This window comes from Microcaecilia unicolor, chromosome 3 (genome assembly GCF_901765095.1).
Source record: "Microcaecilia unicolor chromosome 3, aMicUni1.1, whole genome shotgun sequence".
Classification (NCBI taxonomy): Eukaryota; Metazoa; Chordata; class Amphibia; order Gymnophiona; family Siphonopidae; genus Microcaecilia; species Microcaecilia unicolor.
This window is the reverse complement of record NC_044033.1, coordinates 264,266,489-264,286,344: the sequence shown is the minus strand read 5'-3', so window position 1 is coordinate 264,286,344 and position 19,856 is coordinate 264,266,489. Positions and strand designations below refer to the sequence as shown.

General features: G+C 43.9%; 1 protein-coding gene across 5 annotated transcripts in view; it reads right to left on the bottom strand.

The window, feature by feature from the left end:
- The window catches only part of TAB2 (TGF-beta activated kinase 1 (MAP3K7) binding protein 2), a 174,483-nt gene extending 155,876 nt beyond the window's left edge, over nt 1-18,607 (bottom strand). For 4 of the 5 annotated variants that reach the window (XM_030198047.1, XM_030198049.1, XM_030198050.1 and 1 more), the window contains exon 1: nt 18,507-18,607. The gene's annotated coding sequence lies outside the window, so the exon portion shown is untranslated. Of the gene's footprint in view, nt 1-18,428; nt 18,485-18,506 lie in introns of those variants that run through there. The other variant, XM_030198048.1, reaches the window with a different exon arrangement.
- Between the last annotated feature and the right edge of the window lie 1,249 nt (nt 18,608-19,856).

Here is a 19,856-nt window from a genome sequence, read left to right as displayed (position 1 = left end):
TTCTGAAAGACAAGAAGGGCAGCATTACTAATAGTCCGGATAAGATCCTTCAAATACTTCAGGAGCATTTTGCGCAACTATACACCGCTGAACAGCCAATCAGGGAAACACATATAAACGAATTTCTTAGAAAAGCTCAAATGCCAAAACTTGGAGATTCCGATATCGCTTGCTTAGAGGCCCCCATCCTGCCCAAAGAGTTATCTGAAGCTATAAAGGGGTTAAAGTCGTACTCGGCACCAGGGATGGATGGGTACTCCGGGGAATTTTATAAAATGCTGCAACCCCAATTGATACGGCCACTCTTTGAATATCATCAAGCGGTGGTCCAAGAAGGGAGATTCCCATTACATGAAAACACTGCTTGTATATCATTACTGTTGAAATCAGGGAAGGCTGCGGAGGAGCCAGAGTCTTACAGGCCCATATCATTAATTAACGTAGACATTAAGCTTCTGGCGAAGATTTTGGCCGCACGACTCAACAAGTGCATACCCAATGTGATCGAGCCAGCACAGGTGGGATTCCTTCCCAATAGACACTCAGTGTTACATATCCGGAGAGTTCTACTCGCAATGGCAAGATGCCGATCCGGGGGGACTCCCGGAATATTGATAAGTCTAGATGCCACCAAGGCTTTTGACAGGGTAGGGTGGGATTTTCTATTTCATATATTAGATTGGATTGGGATCCCTATTGGAGTAAAACAGGCAATAGAGGCTTTGTACACTGGTATGGAAGCACATGTAACAGCAAACGGGGGGCTCTCGTCAAGATTCCAGATAGGTAGGGGAACAAGGCAGGGCTGCCCCTTGTCACCACTCCTGTTCGATCTAACCCTGGAACCATTGCTACGTCTTTTAAATTATGACCCTAGAATCAGTGGAGTGCAATTGGGAGAACAGGAGGTTCGTGCGCTGGCTTATGCTGACGACGTCCTCCTGGTGCTGACCAATCCACAAGAGTCCTTCCAAGCAGCCCTGACACTGATAGAGGAATATGGGACATTGTCCGGGTTTAGCCTCAATCTCTCCAAGTCCTGCGCGATGTCTATGGATACTGATTTACGATGGGAAGGGGAAGCTCCTCTTAGGTGGGAGGCAGCGAAAATGAAGTATTTGGGGGTATACATTACCAGTGCTGGAACCTCCATGTATAGGGAGAACATTGCCCCATTGTTGGAGATGACTAAGAGTAAGCTGTTGATGTGGAGGGAGCTACCACTCTCTATTTGGGGTAGAATTGCGTTATTCAACATGGTGGTTGCTCCCAGATGGCTTTATGTCTTTCAACAACTACCACTCTTTCTGAAAAATAGAGATGATAAGCAGTTGCAGCGTTTAATACAAGCATATTTGTGGCAAGGGAAGAAACCCAGAATACCATACAATCAGATAGCGACCCCGAGAGAGGGGGGCGGTATGGGACTTTTAAATATTAAATATTTGGCAATAGCGAGTTCAATGCGGCACATAAATGATTGGTATCGGGGTACATCGGATTTCTCCATTACACCAGTGGAGACCTCGATGTTTAAAGGTACTCACTTTAGTCACTTACTCCACTCTGGAACCCCGTTGCCTACAGCGGCATTCCAGAGACACCCATTACTGAAATCTCTTAGGGAAACTTGGAGGTGGGTGTGTAGACGTCACCGTTTCTCCCCCCGAGTAACCCCCTGGATGTCAATATGTGATAACCCAGCTTTCCCCCCAGGCCAGGGGATCAGTATATTTAGCAAATGGGCAAAAAAGGGGATTATATATCTGGCACATATAGTTACAGAGGAGGGGCGCATACACACGTACCGGGAACTCCAATCCCGGTACGGGATTCCTCCGACACATCAATTTGCATATTACCAGTTGCATCATTATGTAGCCTCCCTAGAATGGACAGACCTCACGGAAGACGTGGTGGAAGTTCTCACAGAAGAGTTTACCTTGGGAGCACAGCTTAAGGTACCACTAAAATTCCACCACCAGCAACTCAACGATACCACAGAAGAGATAGACTTCAGGCGATTAGCGCAAGAGTGGTCAAAGGACTTAGGGTGTACACTTACTGAGGAAGAATACAGATCATATTTGAAGTCCATATATAGGCAGCGGCTTTCTATCCCGCAAAGGGAGCGGCTATATCGGTGGATGCTTAGAACACATATTTCTCCTCACAGAGCACAAAAAGCGGGGTTTGACACAACAGGGGCATGCCCTAAATGTAATCAGGGTGCAGCCTCTCTTGGTCATATGTTCTGGAACTGTCCCTATATTGGGCGGTTCTGGAGACAGGTCATAGGGGGGATGGCACAAATATGGCACTGTACCCTTGTATGGGAGCCTACAATTTTATTTAATATCTTTAGTTATACCGCAGACCCCCCAGAAGGCTTCAGGGCATTTGCAAAGACAGCAATGTATTTTGGGATAACATCCATATTGCAATTTTGGAGAGCGAAAGAGGGGCCCCCCCTGCAGATATGGCGCTCTCAGCTAGTGAAACAAATGAGAATTGATAGGTGTGGAGTAGCAGACTTGGACAGTGTAGCGGGCCTTAGGTTTAGGGCACAATGGGAGGCACTGTGGGTCACCCTCCCGTCTAGAGCAAGAAGTTTATTGCTAAATTTTTGATTTATACTCGGCTACACCTCCTATCCTACATTAAACGGGGAACCTGGTGACGTGACTATAAGTTGTGGGGAGTTCCTTGTTAAGAAGACCCCTGGCCCAGATTCTGACACGCAGATAGGCAACTTGTTTAGATAAGATGTCGTGACCGGCATCACCTCATTTGATATATGCGAGAGACCCAAACATTACCTATTGTGGAACCTGAGGGAGTCCAGAAGGGAAGGGTAGAGGGAGGGTTTGGTTAGTCAAGAGAAGAGAAGAAATGCACGTTACAGATTGCACGGGCTAAACACTTTGCACATGTTGTCTTGGTATTAAAGAACACAGTGATAAAGCCCAAGAAGAGCTAGTAGACAACCAGAGGGAGGGAGGGAGGGTGGACGGGAGATTATGGGAGAAAAAATAAAAGCAATATTGTAATTTATTATGTTGAATGTATGACACTGGACGATATCCATTGTAATGTAATTTTATTGATAAGCATTTGTTAATTGTACATGTCAACCAATAAACAAGATTTAAACATAAATAGAAAATAAGATTTTATAGTGGTTTTCTTGAAGTTATCACCAGGCATCTGATTTACAAACTTCTACAAGTACAGTCTTGATTATTTGATCTTTGCTAATCAGACCATTCGGTATGTCTGACAGGACCCCTCACCCCCGTGACGTCATCACATTGCCGTTAAGAAGAGTGCAGATTCTCTTCCTATTTTCCAGCTTCACACACTGCAAGTAAACCATCTTTGAGCAACGTTTAAGCCGAGACCATGCCTCTCTACAAGGGAACCATGCTTTGCAGCCAATACTCCTTCACACACCCCTCATCCGACTTGATGCGCATGGCTTCTCTTCCTGTTTGAGATTTGAGCCCATGCTTCTATGCATGAATTTCTGGATCCAGGACCCTGATGGGCCGATGATCAGAAGCAAACGCAGGCACTAGAGACCATCAGCGCCATACTAGCGCCTGTGTTTGCTACCTCCCCATGATCAGAGCGCGCGAAACAATGTGCTTGGAGGCTCTAAATGCAACTAGCATGCAAATGCATGCCAAAGAGGGCTCTTTGTGCAAGTAGCATGCAAATGAATGCTAAACAGATTTCTCCCCAATGATCAGTGAGCAGAGCTGGCATTAGGGTTTGCAGACCATTGGGGAGGAATAGTGAACCATGTCCAGCTTGCATTTGCATACTAGCAGGCCCCCTATTACAAATCTCCCGCAGAACCTCCCCAGTCAACGACCCCCCCCAACACAAGTTCGGGGGGGGGGGCCTGGAGATCTGGTGGGTCTCCAGCCCACCAACACCTCTCCCCCCCCCAAAAGGGCCTGGTAGCCCAGTGGGCCGCAAATCAACCCCCCCCCCCCCCAACCTGATCTAGCGGCCCTCTTTCCCACACACCCTGTACCTTTGATGGGAGGAGGGAGGTACACTCCCTACTATTCCAGCAGCGCTGCCTTGAAAATGCGGGTGCCCAGCCCTGCCCAGCACATCCTGGGATGCGCTGGGCGGGGCTTCACAAAATATGCGCTGGGCAGGGCTTCCTAAACCATATGCGATGCACTGTGCTGGGCTGGGTGCCACTATTTTCACAGCGGCACTGCTGGAAAAGGAGGGAGTGTACCTTCCTCCTCCAACAAAGGTACGGGGGGGGGGGGCGCGGGGAAGACGGCCGCTAGACCACCAGGTCAGGGGTGAGTGCTTTTTTTTAGGAGGATGCTGGGGGGGGGGGGGGGGGGTTAGGAAGGCTGGAGGTTCACCGAATCTCCGGCCCCCTCTGAATTTGTGTCGGGGGGCTGGAGGTCCAGTGGACCTCTAGCACCCATGTAGTTGGCACTAGGCCAACAGTGCCATGCTGTTTCGGGTCTGGTGATCCCATGGATTTCCATCCGGGTTTGAGAGGTCTGGGCATTGGCCTGTCAAACAAGTGCGGGAGGATTGTGCCTGAGCGCATTTTCAGGCACAATCCTCCTGTACTTTACCCTACAATCAGAGATAATAGCGCGTATAAATCTGCATACTATTATCTCTGATCAAAGGGGCGGTAAAGCCCTGTGCTGTCCTAGCACTATTTTTAGAGCACTGTTTGGAACAGTGTGTGGCTTTTGATCTGCGTTTGAGTTGGCAGCGAGGGAACAGTTTATTTTTTAAATTTGAAACCATGCTTTCATGGTTCTTTTTTTTTGGGGGGGGGGGGGGGAGTCTGGGAGATCATGATTCTATGCAAGGGAACCATAATTTTTGGATCTGGGACCCCACTTGTGCAGCGAGGGATCCACTGTAAAACTTTTAAGATGAAACTTTGCTTTTATAACATCACAGCATGGCAGTAATTTTTGGGCATGGGATCCCGCTTGGTTTCCCTTGCTCGGTTCTGTACCTGTACAGTACTGCATTTCTGTTCACACTGCCTGCTGTACAATTGCTGTACTGTGTATACTGCTCTGTATTTGTGCTCAAATTGTCTGCTGTACAATTTTCATTTTTTTCATTGCTGATTAGTGCTAATAAATATTTTAATTAAAGATACCCTATGCCTGTTCTTCATGAATAAAGCATGTTTTCCATGCGTTGTTTGATGGGTTATCATTGTTTTCAGTATTATCCGACTTTTCACATCCAACCGCAGACCGGTCCCATTTATGTCAGATAATCGAGACTGTACTGTATTCTATCAAATCGCAATTAAGGAATCTACTATAATAAAACTCACCCTCAACGTTCTGAGGACACTGACGTCAGTGAAGCCAAGCTCTGACTTCCTTCAAAAAGGTTCAAAGGTTCGTGGTGGTGAAGCCACCAAAATCGCTCCAGGCCCCGCCCTCGAGGGTGGAGCAATGGCAGAACAACGAAGGGGTTGGCAGGGAGGGAGACAGGGAGGCGGGGGTGGGTGGGAAATCGCTCCGGGCCCCGCCCTCGAGGGCGGAGCAATGCCAGAACAACGAAGGGGTTGGCCAGGGAGGGAGGGTGTTGGCGACGAAAACCTTGCTAGCGCCCGTTTCATTTGCTCTGAAACGGGCTTCTTTTACTAGTACTCAATAAATTAGCATATAAACATGTTTCTCAAGAATATGAGACCAAGCACCACTATCAAACCCTATTATTTCTACCTTGTGACAAACTTTGTTCACTCAGCTGATGTGCATTTCTAGTCTTTATTCAACAAAAGACAGGCCTTCAAAATTCACAAGCCTTAGACATTGACATTTTTCTTTCATAAGATAGGGTATTAAATAATCAGCAATCCAAGAAAATCAAGTAGTTGACTAAAATACTTATATTTATGAACTATACATGTAATAATATAGTTACTAGAGTTACTAGCAAATAGGTTAAGAACTAAATATTTGTAATTTTATTATAATTCATTCTGTAGGAATAGATCTAAGAACTATGATATAGATGACAAAATTAAAATTCAACCACACCACAGGAGATAAACATCTTACTATTGGTATGATAACTTCAAAGACCCAAGATTCAATATAACGTTAGAAGCTTTTCCATGGGAACTTTTGAATCACTGGAATTTTCCTTCTATTTCATTTCTTGTTAAATGCAAAGACAGCAACAGTATTCAACAAATTATTATAGTAACAAAGATGGTCAGCGTGATCCACATTTAAGTTCTAAACTAGAGAACTATGATCTGTACCACATATGCTATGATCCATGTATGTTACCATGTATGTATGCACATTAACGCATTACCATCTGTAATTCTGTTACCCAGAAATGGCATCCGCCACTACGGCAAATGTAAGCCACATTGAGCCTGCAAATTGGTGGGAAAATGTGGGATACAAATGCTACAAATAAATAAATAAATAATAGAATTCCTATGAGTCTTCAATATATTACTCCTTTTTTTAACCTTTATGCCTAGTACATAAAGATGCCTAGCACATAAAAGATGGCAGACTAGGCCAACGGATGTTCAACAGCCAGCTCCACACAGCCTGAACCCAGGACGCTGGCTGCCACACTCGGACGGAGAGCTGGGAGGTCATGGTCACTGGACCAATGCTAGAAGTCCAGAGTTACAGGCTCAACCACTCAGAGTCACCACGTGGAGGACCGGAGTGGAATCGAGACCACACAGAGGGCAAGAGCAGTCTCACCCCAGCGGCGGTCACACCGATGGTTCCAGCTCCTACCAGTGCTTGGAGAGACTCTTGTTGTCACAAAGCTTAGTCTGGTGGAGGAGAGGAGCAGCACCAAAGAGACATGCGGCCAGAGGAAGCATTCAGCACCGAGCATACTGTTGCGGCCCCAGACGTCAGCCACCGTCCTGAGCCAAGACCCGCGACTGGACACCCAGGGAGCCAGGCCGGTGCTTTTCCAGGAGATCACGCCGAGGGAGAGATTGGAAGCACAAGAGCCCCATGCTGGTCCACAGACCACTGGCGCGACCTCTCCTCAAGGGGAGACGCACCAGAGCAAGCCCACAGACAACCACCGAGAAGCTCCTCAACACACAACGCCGAATATGCCGGGCTGCGCACACAGTGGAAAAGACCTCCCACCAGACCACCGCGAGTGAGAAAGCCGACTCGGAATGCCACTGCAGGGCCCGGCAGCAGTAAGGAGCTCATATTGCTACCAGAGACCCCAGGCTGACCGTGAAAGAGAATGCAGAGCATGACCGAGAGACTCATCTCGGGTGAGACCACTAGCACACATTCCAGGAATTAGGAGAACAGTCTTGCCAAATCTGAAACATAATATGTTATCAAAATCTCAGAACCTAACAAACAGATCCCTATTCAGACACTTGGCATTGCATTCACACATGCAGAACAGAGATAGCACCTCTTCAAATTCTTCAAAAATTAACCTGAAATCCTAAGAAGCTAGATTCTGCATGCAGCACAATACCAGAAAAACAGAAAGAAGCATATTGCTATACATTGCAAAACAAGACAGCAGATGTAAATTCTCAAATTGGACATATTCCAAACACTAAAAAGAAAATAAAATGATTTTTTTCTACCTTTGCTGTCTGGTGACTTTGTTTTTCTTCTCGTGTTGGTCCCAGTCTCTGATTCTGTTGCTCTCTATCTGTTCTCTTAGCCCTCACGGAAACAGGAACTGACATCAGAGGAGACCAGGACACTGAGAGGGAAGGGAAGGCTAGAGGTGAGCCTGCTGCTTTCACTGCCGACTGCGACTTGAGGTACAATAAAAGTTTTAAACACAGGGCGGCAGGAAGAAAAGGAGGGCTTTTGTGGGAGCTGAGGGCGGGCAGGTGGGGTCTGTGAGCTACCTGCAGCTGGGCTGGAACCGTAAGCCTCCCAGCAGCGGTAAGCATGGCTTGTGGTGCCCCCCTTGCAATGCTTACCATGCTTACGGGGTTGGGCCACCGTTGAACCTGTTACTAAACATTTATCCTCCGCGATCAAAATCCTGTTGTGCAAATCACTGATACAACACTCGCAGGTCAACTATGTACCATACTGTTCTATCAACTCCCAGGAATCTGGAAAAATGCCCAAAGATGAGTTCATGGACTTTGTATCAAATACCTGCACAAACCAACATAACGTCCTACTAATTGGTGATATCAATCTACACCTAAACAAACAGAACACTAACACCAAAACTCTAATGAATTTCCAAAACTAATGGAAATTCACAACAGCACAAGGCACCTCATCCTACACAAAAGGCCACCTATTGGACTTACTAGCCCACAGGTTACCAATAAACAACAATCACACAATAGAGAGAACCACTAATGGGAAGAGGTGCCATGGTCGGACCACAGAAAGCTCACTTTCACAATGCAATGGAAAACGAGCAGAACAAACAGAAAACCAGGATCACTACATACACTCACAACCAAGGGAAGGTGGACAACCACACCTTCTGGAAAACAGTGATGACTGAACACAGTAACTTAGAACCAAATAACATCCATTTCATGAAGAACTGGGATGAAGCATGCGAAAAATATTGAACAAAACTGCACCACTTAAAAACAAAAACAAGAAATACAAAGCACCCAAGACCCTGGTTCAATGATGTGCTATTGCACATGAAAAAAAAAAAACTATGTAGGAGACTAGAAAGAAAATGGGCCAAAAACAAAACGGAAACAAAGACACATGGAGAAAAGCTATAAGAACGTACAAACACAACATAAAGAAAGCCAAAACGGAATCCAGAACAAACTAATACGAAAAAAATATTCAAACTCATGCACAACCTACTGAAAACACAGGACATACTGGCATCAACTGAAACACCACCAACTGCAGACAAACTAGCCCAATACCTTGCACAGAAAATACCAAAGAGAAGGTCAAACCTTGTGACACCGCAAACATCCATCACCGACTTTTTACATGACTGTGAAGCCAATAACGCCCACACCATAGCAGACAGAATCTGGTGCAAAATCGAACCACCCAAAATGAGCACAGTAAAAGCAATACTGACAAAATACCTGCATGTGAAATGTCTACTAGACAAATGCCCCAATCACATGATGAAAAACCCACCAGATTGGTACACCGAACGCATCACCAAACATATCACATAAATGCTAGCATAACACTTCCCAAAAGATAAAGGCAAAATCATTCTCACGCCAATCTCCAAGAATACAACCAACAAGATCAGTGATCTCACAAATTATATACCAGTGGCATCAATACCACTACTAACCAAAATGATGGAGGGATTGGTAACAGAACAACTAATGGAATACCTAACAAAATTCTCAATCCTACACAACTCCCAATCAGGTTTTAGACCACAACACAGCACTGAAACAGTGCTAACCACTCTGTTAACGAAGATCAGAAGCTTAATAAGCCAAGGTCAGAATATATTACTAATGCAATTCGACATGTCAAGTGCGTTTGATCTAGTAGATCACACAACACTGATGACCCTGCATGGGAATCAGCGGTACAGTGGCTGCATGGTTCAATGGCTTTCTATAAACTAGATTCTACACTCTAAAGATGTCCAACTAGCTATCAAGATCCTGGATCTCCGAGTGCGAGGTACCACAAGGCTCTCCAATATCACTGACACTGTTCATTGTAGTGATGGACCCCCTCGGAAAGAAATTGGAGATCATGGGATTTAACCCATTCATCTACGCAATGTCACCATTTACATGCCTTTCAACAATAATATCACAGAAATAATGGACAAATCCAAAACTGGTACGGACCTAATGGAAAACTAGAAAGAAACTTTCAAACAAACTAAGCAGAGACAAAAACCAAGTTCTTGGTACTATCAAGCCCTCATAACCCCACAGCCCACCAATATTTCACACTTAACCACCAAACATACCAATTGAATCATAATTAAAAATACTGGGAATCATTCTTGACAAACACCTAACACTAGATAGTCAAGTGTCAGCTGTAACAACAAAATGCTTCAGAACACTATGGAAACTGAGAAGGATCAGAGATTATTTTCCTAGACAATCATTTCAGATAATAATATAATCAACAATACGTTCACAACTGGATTACTGCAATGCAGTATATGTTGGTTGCAAGGAAAGTGACTGAAATCGCTGCAAACCGTGCAAAACACGGTGGCAAGGCTAATTTTCAAGAAGTCGAAATATGAAAGAGAGACACCCCACTACTCGAAACACTGCATTGGCTGCCAATCAAAAAAAGACTGCTCTTCAAAGCAAGCACAATCATCTACAAAATACTATTCAGTTTGTCCCCTGAATACATATTAGAAATGTACAATGCACAAAGAATGCAAGCCCAAAAACCAGAACCTACCTACTTCTCCACCTACCCAACTGCAGAAACATAATTTACAAATCTATCTACATGGCCGGAATTAACTATCTGGGCTCCAAATGGTAGAACTCAATACCAAAGATCACAATAAGCATCACAAACTATCTGCAATTTAGAAAAGAAGTAAAAACATACCTCTTTTAAAAAATTCTACACTTAACTGTAAATAATCATTTTGATTACTAATCATAAGTTATCTTTATAAGTCCCAAACAAACGTCAACTACAACTGTAAGCCATCACAAGTCTCAACTGAACTGTAAATTGTAAACCAATACTGTAATCCACTTTGAATGGAAACTTGTTTTTTAAGAATGCATGCATGCATAAATAAATAAATAGTATAAATGTTCTGATGTTATGAAGAAGGAGAAATTAGTTCCAACCTGTTAATTTTCTTTCCTTTAGTAGTAACAGATCAATCCAAGACTTGTGGGTTAAGCCTGTCTGCCAGCAGGTGGAGATACAGGGTACTGAATTTCACCGCCCCTAAGACACAGTGCACAGTGAAAGCCCTCAGTATGCCAATAGCAAAGCAGTCCAAAGACAGAACACAAATCAACGAAAGAGGTCTCCTTCCTCTGGAACAATGAAACAAAGCCAAGAAACCCGAAACGGGTACAGCTGCTGAAGCAGCATCAGGAACATCGACACAGAGGAGTCCTCACCAGTGTTCCCTCTTAAGGTGAGCACGTGATGGATTTATCTGTTACTACTAAAGGAAAGAAAATTAACAGGTAAGAACTAATTTCTCTATACATAGTAACATAGTAAATGACGGCAGATAAAGACCTGTATTGTCCATCCTGTTTACACAGTCACTCACAAATATCTCTGTCCTCCGTCTTCCCGTTGCCAGGCACACCTTGAAAAGTCAGGACACCTGGCCAAGCCTTCCTGTCGGATCCCATGACATTCCTCGGAGCAGTGGACGCGGTCCGCATCTCTTCAGCTCCTACAGTATTGACCACCGCCAGCTTCCGCGCATGCATGAGCTTAAGGAACTTATATTAAGGAAGCGCTGGAACCGCGACGGACGCCTGCAGGTTGGGGCATGAAGACAATATAAAAAAGCAGAGGTAGCACTATCTAAAACTACAGGCAAAAGCTTAGCACGTGTAGACATTCATAACATGAAAACGTTCTTATCTTTAATTACGCTCAATTGCATGATTCCTATATCTGTGCTCCTACCAACATGACACAATAAATCTTTTCAATCCTCATTCAGACAAGGGTAAAGAGCTGACCTACTTCCTTCAACAGTGTCTTATACTGGTGAAAAACTGATGTTTAACTCTGCAAGCAGCCAAAGTATTGTGAGTTCAAGCCTCTGCTTTGCAAACTTCTCAAATAGATCTCTTCTCATATATAGCACAAAAAGCCAACACACACATGACCAGAGCATTACATGAGCGTCAATCAATGCCTTTTAACCTCCTGGACCATGATCAGATTATAATGATCCCAAATTAAAGGATGTCGTACTATGGAGCCAGATGTTAGGTATTAAAATTATATAATACACCAAGCAAATTCCCAAGTCACCTTCCCACCCCTTTGCAAATAAGATCAGCACAATCCAAAAATCAAGCTACCTCACATTTATAGAACAAATTTAATTATTGTTTGATGCACATTAAAAGAGGACTAAGCACCAAGGATATTTTGCTATCCTTGATTTTTTTTTTAAATACATTATCTAAAATATAGTGTTGACTGTGAATTGGTAAAAGATGAAAACGGATGTCTTCCTGTTACTTTACGATGTATTAGGGACCTGTTTACTTTCTCCTATTTTGTCTATGGAGAAAAAAGTTTAATAAATAGGGTCCTAAATTTGTGCTGTGATATGACAGGAGATCTATTTGAGACGTCTGCAAAGCGGAAGCTTGAACTCACAGTACTCAGCTGCTTGCAGAGTTAAACATCAGTTTTTCACCATTATAAGACACTGTTGAAGGAAGTAGGTCAGCTCTTTACCCTTGTCTGAATGAGAATAGAAAAGATTTATTGTCATGTTGGCAGGAGCACAGATATAGGAATCCTGCAGTTGAGCGTAATTAAAGATAAGAACTTTTTCATGTTTATTAATGTCTACACCTGCTATGCGCCTTTAGTTTTAGACAGTGCTGCCTCTGCGTTTTTATATTGTCTTCATGCCCCAACCCGTAAGTGCAGGCGTCCCTCACGGTCCCAGCACTTCCTTTATACTACTACTTATCATTTCTATAGCGCTACAAGGCATACGCAGCGCTGTACACCATATACAAAAAAGACAGTCCCTGCTCAAAGAGCTTACAATCTAGATAAGACAGGTAAACAGACAGAACAATAAGGTAAGGGAATAAAGAGGTGAGGATAAAAGGACAGGGCAAGTGAGTAGTGGTTAGGAGTCAAAAGCAGTGGTAAAGAGGTGGGCTTTAAGTTTGGACTTGAAAACTGCCAAAGACAGGGCTAGACATACAGGATCGGGTAGTCTATTCCAGGCATGAGGTGCAGCAAGATAAAAGGAATGGGGTCTGGAATTAGCAGTAGAGGAAAAGGGGACAGATAAGAGAGATTTATCTACAGAACGGAGTACCCGAGGGGGGGGGGGCGTAGGGAGAGACAAGAGTGGAGAGGTATTGGGGAGCGACAGAGTGAATGAACTTATAGGTCAATAAGAGAAGTTTGAATTGAATGCGGAAACGGATAGGGAGGCAGTGATGTGACTTAAGGAGAGGGCTAATGTGAGCATAACGACTTTGGCGGAAAATGAGTCGCGCAGCAGAGTTTTGGACTGATTGAAGAGGAGAGAGATGGCTAAGAGGGAGGTCGATGAGAAGCAGGTTACAATAATCAAGACGTGAGGTGATAAAAGTGTGGATAAGGGTTCTGGTAGAGTGCTCAGAGATGAAGGGACGGATTTTGCTGATGTTATACAGAAAGAAACGACAGATTTTAGCAATCTGCTGAATGTGAGTAGAGAAGGAGAGAGAGAGGAATCAAAGATGACCCCAAGGTTATGAGCTGATGAGACAGGGAGAATGATAGTGCTATCTACAGAAATAGAGAAAGGGGGGAGAGGAGAGATAGGTTTAGGGGGAAAGATGAGAAATACAAGTTCCTTTGTCTCATGCACACATGTACCCCGGAATCTGGCAGTGGTTAATACCAAAGGAGCTGCAGAGACATGGACCACATCCACCGCCCCAAGGAATGTTGCGGGATCTGACAGGAAGACTTGTCCAGGTGCCCTGACTTTCAAGGTGCGTCAGGGAAGGGAAGACAGGGAGGACCGAGACATTTGTGAGTGATCGTGTAAACAAAGTCAGCGATGCTCCCAGTATGCATAAGCGATCGCTCACACCTTAGTGGGAACACAGAGGCATGCACCACCTGCCTGGTAAGTTTAAGACACGATGTGGCCACATAAGACACAGTGGCCTGCAGGCAAAGGGTTGCCCACCTCAAAGGCCATCTTCAGAACAGTTTCAATGTTCAGATCCTGCGTGTCCTTGAGGGCCGTAGGCCATACCCCCCCGGACAGGAACTGTAGTCTTCTTGGTGACTGGTGTAACCAAGCAATCAACCACAGGCAGCCTAAACTTGTCCAGATCCTCCGGGAGGAGCGAATAAAGGCAAGCCATGGCTTGAGCCTCCTTAAGCCCCAAATCTAGAGTAGTCCACTGGGCTGAAATAAGCTCCTGCATGGTCTCGCGGATGTGAAAGGCCTTGGGAGGTCTTTTAGTCTCCAACGTGATGGAAGAGGATGCAGGAGAAGAAATATCCAGGACCTCCAGAGAGAGAGAGAGAGTAATTAACACAGTAAGTTCCTCCTTCTGGAAAAGGCGAGCCACGGAGGGATCATCCCCTTCATCTGGGTGGAGCTCACACTCCTCCAAGGAGTTCTCTGGATTCGAGCAACCAGCCAAAAGAGAAGGCCATCCAGAACGCGTCTCAGACACCACAGAGTCCATGTTCCAGTCAATAGGCTGGGAAGTCCTGAGCATCTTCATGGAAGGGACCCCATCACACTGAGACTGGACCAGCAGCCAAAGAAGATTCAGCTAGCTGGGCCCCCTTAAGCAAAAATGCTTGATGCATCAGGAGGACAAATTCAGGGGAGAACGGGCACTCCCCCAAAGACAATGCGGTGCCAGAGAGAACAGCAGCAGAATAACTGGCTGCCAAGTCAGACGAGGCAGGTCTTGATTCCAATTCAGTGGCTGGGTGCAAAGGCGGAACACGTGCTCAGGAATCTAAGATGGCCAGTGAAATTCAGTGTCCTCTGTTTCCACCTGCTGGCAGACAGGCTTAACCCACAAGTACTGGATTGATCTGCGCTATGCTAAGGAATTGTAAAAATATAATTCATAACAGCCTTCAAATGAGTTCAAAACTCTATTTAATTCTGAAGACCTCATTGTATGTCATATTAATATCAATTATAGACAAATAGATTATACCTATGACAAATCCTCAAAAAAGCATTTGCAAGCTCATAAGAGAGCAAGTATTCTCAAACTGTGATAGCAGTCACCCTAATTCATTCAGCACCACAGCAGAGGTGTGCAAGGGCACTTTACTACTGAGTAGAACTGGCATCAAGGTTGTGCTGTATGCCAAGACCACTTTTCAATAGAAGAGGGGGTAGAAGGGACTGTTGATGGTACCTATGCTCACTGCACCCTTGCTGCCAATTCTATTTTGGATATAACTACATATCAGGGTACCAATCACCTTATATGGAGGAAGGGAGGGAGAGAGGGAGGAACACAAAAGAAAAAGTGAAAATCTGACTTGCATACTGCCGCTTCTTTGTAATTCTCATAACGTTGCCTGTGATGAACATATTTCACTATCTCAGTCTATCACCAGCAATTGACAAAGCACTTGGTGATACTGCATATTGTGAAGTGGAAACAACTGCACTCTGTACATACTCAATAATATGTATAAAAATCAGGCCCCAATAGTTCTATTGAACAAAAAACATTAACTTGGTCGACTTCTAGGGATGTAAATTTAACAAAAAGGACACGTGATCAGGCCTCCAACGTTATGGAAAGATCAGTTATACCAGTGAACCTCAAATTCTGTCCTGGGAGACCACAAACCAATTTAGTTTTCGGGATGTCCATAACGAATATGCATGTATACTACCTTTTTTATATGCAAATCTCTCCTGCTTATTCATTGCAGATATCAAAACAAACATATAAAACTGAATAAAAAAAAAGTGTAGTGAGTGCTCAGAACAACACGCATGACCAAACAGTGAATAAATTCTCTCTTGAAGGCCACTATTATCTATCATCTCACCTCCTCATATTCAAGAGCAATAACAAAATAACAACCTTCTACAATGAAAGTGTGTGTGTGGGGGGGGGGGGGGGGGGAATAAAAAAGGAACAAACCTTATCTGTATGATGAGATGCAGGTTGGAAAATACTGCTGTCAATAGTGTTGATAAAATCACAGCAGATCCCTGTAGTAGCTATAGTGCCTTCTTACATCAAAAAAGGCACTGTATCTACCACAGCGATCTGCTGTGATTATATCAACGCTGTTGACCTCAGGATTTCCCAGCCTGCAACTCATCATACAGATAAGTTTTTTTCTCCTTTCACTGTAATAAGATTGTGGACTGCACATTTTGTTACTGCTCTTAAACATGAGGAGGTGTGATGGTAAATTCTCTCTTAAAGGCCACCGTTATCTATTTACTGTTTGGTCATATTTGTTGTTCTGAGCCACTTCCTCACTACACTTTTTTGTATTGAGTTTTCTCTGTTTGTCTTGATATATCTGCATGAGAGATTGTTAAGGGGTTATATGTCTATATATCATTACTGCAATGCCATCCACGCCGGTTGCAAAGACTGCCCAAAACACTGAAGCCAGAACACATTTGGAAAAGCGAAATACGAAAGCGCCAAACCCCCAAGAGAAAAACTACACTGGCTCCCACTAAAAGAACGAATTGCGTTCAAAATCTGTACCCTGGTCCATAAAATCATTCACGGTGAGGCCCCGGTATATATGTCAGACCTCATAGACTTACCAACCAGGAACACAAAAAGGTCAGCACGCACATTCCTGAATCTCCACTACCCCAGTTGCAAAGGACTTAAATATAAATCAACATATGCATCCAGCTTTTCCTACATTAGCACGCAACTATTGAATGCACTACCAAATACCATAAAAACAACGCACGACCTAACAATCTTCCGAAAATTACTAAAATCCAACCTGTTCAAAAAGGCATACCACAATGATCCATCCTAAATATCAGACAACGAAACTCTTCCAGAACTAGACAAAACCAAACTCTCTATACCTGACTGCTTCAGTCACTCTGTCACTAACAAACGTTAACGCACTACCACCTTATTTCTCACACCGGAAATGAACTGATTATCTAATTTACTCTACCATTTATGAACTTAATGCAATACCACTTTGTATTTCTCATTCCGGAAATGGAGATCACCACTAGGGCATACTGTAAGCCACATTGAGCCTGTAAAAAGGTGGAAAAATGTGGGATACAAATGCAACAAACAAATAAATATCCCAAGATTTTTGTGCAAGGTATTTATTTTTGGACAGCCTCCCTTTTTATGCATATTCATTTTGGATATCCTTAAAGACCCAACTAGCTGTTAGCCCCCTAGGTCAGGTTCGAAAACCACTGCTTTATAGTACCTACTATCAGGTAAAAAGAAAAACAAACAAAAACTCTCATAACTCCTTACCACAATAATTCATTTGTGGAAATGTACAACCACCTATCAAAATTTCAGAAGTAAAAGTACCTGCGAAATGGTATTTAAAAACAAACAAACCAACCAACCAAAACACAGACTTAAAAGCATACCACAAGTGTTTGATGAAGAGTTGCACAATACTGAATAAACTAAATGCATATAATCTATGAAAGCCTGGATATTCAAGGATCTATGCCAATAATTTAGTACACTGTCACGATAAAACTCAGTAACACCAATAGCTTAATAGACAAAATTTACACCTGTGGGAAAAATACTTAGTACATGTGCTTTCAAAGCAATATTCATACTACTCTCAAAAAAGCCTTTTTACCAGACACATTTCAAGAATGCCTCCTTTAAAATACGAGGGTTTTAATTTCTCTAGGCAGTTTAACTACTCAAGTGCCACCAGTCACCTTATCTGAAAAACTTTGCCCCCCCCCCCACCCCCACCCAACCTCCCAATACCAGTTCCTCTAGCAACCATGCTTGGTATGAGGCATCACAAACCTCAAAACAAAAATAAGATAAACAAGACATATCTCAACTTATGAATACACTAAGTGGTTCAATATGGTCCCCCGACCCTATGAAACAGCAGAACCCCTAATCAGCTGCCTAAATAAAGACAGAAAGTGCACCCTTCTACACCGCCCCCCACCATTAGACACACCTTCCTTCCCCTCTCTCCTGTGCTTTTTTTTCGTTTGTTTAGAAACTATTCCCACAAACAAATCTACGTGCAAGTTTTACCACCACACCACATCCAACAAGAATCTTTTTTTTTCCCCCTGAGGCAGTCTCTACTGGAAGCTCCAACATCACTATCAGCCAATGACAGGGGCAAAGTGACACCGAGCTCAGGAGACAACCCCACGGGGAACAAGCAAGGCAACTGACACGAAGGGGGGGGGGGGGGGGACGGAACGGAATAAACGGTACCTAAATCGGAAATGACAAATGAAGCAAGATCAGGGGGCACGAAGGGCAACTGATACCGTGGCCAGAAACACAACACTCCTACCACTCTTCATCAACTTTCAGCCACCTCTAGCCGTTCAACCCCCCTCCCCCAGTAGGGCCCCAGCACCCTCTTTGGCTTTCATTTACAAAGACACCAAGTCACACGCACACACGCATTCGGTTGCCCCCTCACACTCTCCAACGCCGAGCACCCCTCCTCACACGCATTCGAGGATCGGGTGATCGAGCTCCCCTCCCCATGATCTGCCACCTCTCCCTCTACCTTCCACTCTCCTCCTTGTCCGCGATCCGGCATCTCTCCCTCAGGCACCCCGGCATCTCTCCCGCGACAAACTCATACCTGAGGTCGTTCACCAACAATCCCACAGCTTTCCTTCTCCGGTGCCCCCGTCCCCTATGAACAACTTCTTCTCTCCCTCTGAGGCATCCCGCCTTGCCGGAAACAGGAAGTTGCGTCAGAGGAGAGCGGGACTCCAGAGAACGGGGTTCGCGGGAAGCCCGCGGGGGCCAAAGTAGGCACCGCCTCCTCCTCCTCTTTCCTTCAATAATTCAGCTGCAGCGCTCTTGTTTTCTGCCCAGATTGATACAGCCCAGAAAGGTTTAATGAGAGGAGGCGGCAGGAGCCTATCTCGCCCATTATCTGTGCTGAACGCAGGGGGCGGAGCTCGCCGCCATATTGGCCAGAGCAAAACAATTGCTATCGTTATTGACAAGAATAGCAAACTTATTAAACCTCCTAGTTTTGCATTCCCTTTGTTAGGAGGGGAGGGGGGTTGGAGGAGTTTTCAAAGGATCTGTGAAGGAGGGGGGATGGCAGGTTATATTCAAAATGTATTTATGAATGCTCCAGAGCTTGGTTTGTTATTTGCATTTCTGTATTGTGGATTTCAGTGCTGCGCTATATATGCCTGTATTGTTGCTGATGACAATAAGCTATTGCTATACAAAAACACTAGCAAACGCTTCTGACTGTGGGCATATTTTCAAAGCACTTAGCCTTCCAAAGTTCCATAGGTTTCTATGGAACTTTGGAAGGCTAAGTGCTTTGAAAATATTTTTTACAGCTTTTTTATTTCCAATATGTAGATATATATCATGAAATAAAATTGAAAATCAGGGACACAGCATTAAAAATTATTGTAGCTGGTAGAAACAGCAGTAATAAACTCTCTGTATTTTGTGCTCATTTTTCTGTACTGTTCTATACAATACAGTAATACATGGCCAAATCCTGTTTCCTGATGGATTCCTCTTAACTGTTGTTGTAATCTGCCTTGGAAAGCCTGGTGTTATAAAGGTGGAATATATTTGAAATTAGATGGGAGTAAAATTAAACTCTCATTGGGACACGTGGAATCACATGTTCATTTCTTTTGTAGAAGTTTACATTTTAGATACACTTTTGAGCGTGTTTCAGGGACAAGTGGTTTTATGTCAAAATAATTAAAATATTTGCTTTCATGCAGATGTCTCATTTATTGAAACATAACTAAATGGGCTATAATGCAGTCCATTGGTTTTCTGATATTTTGTTCTTATGATGACATGCTGTGCCAAAACTCAAAACTCTTTTATCTCTTCTTTCAGCATGATAATAACATCATGGGAGCAAGTCAATGGATATGTCTGAAACATTTTACAACAAAACATTTTACAATTAGATTAGCATATATACCCAACCTGGCATTTA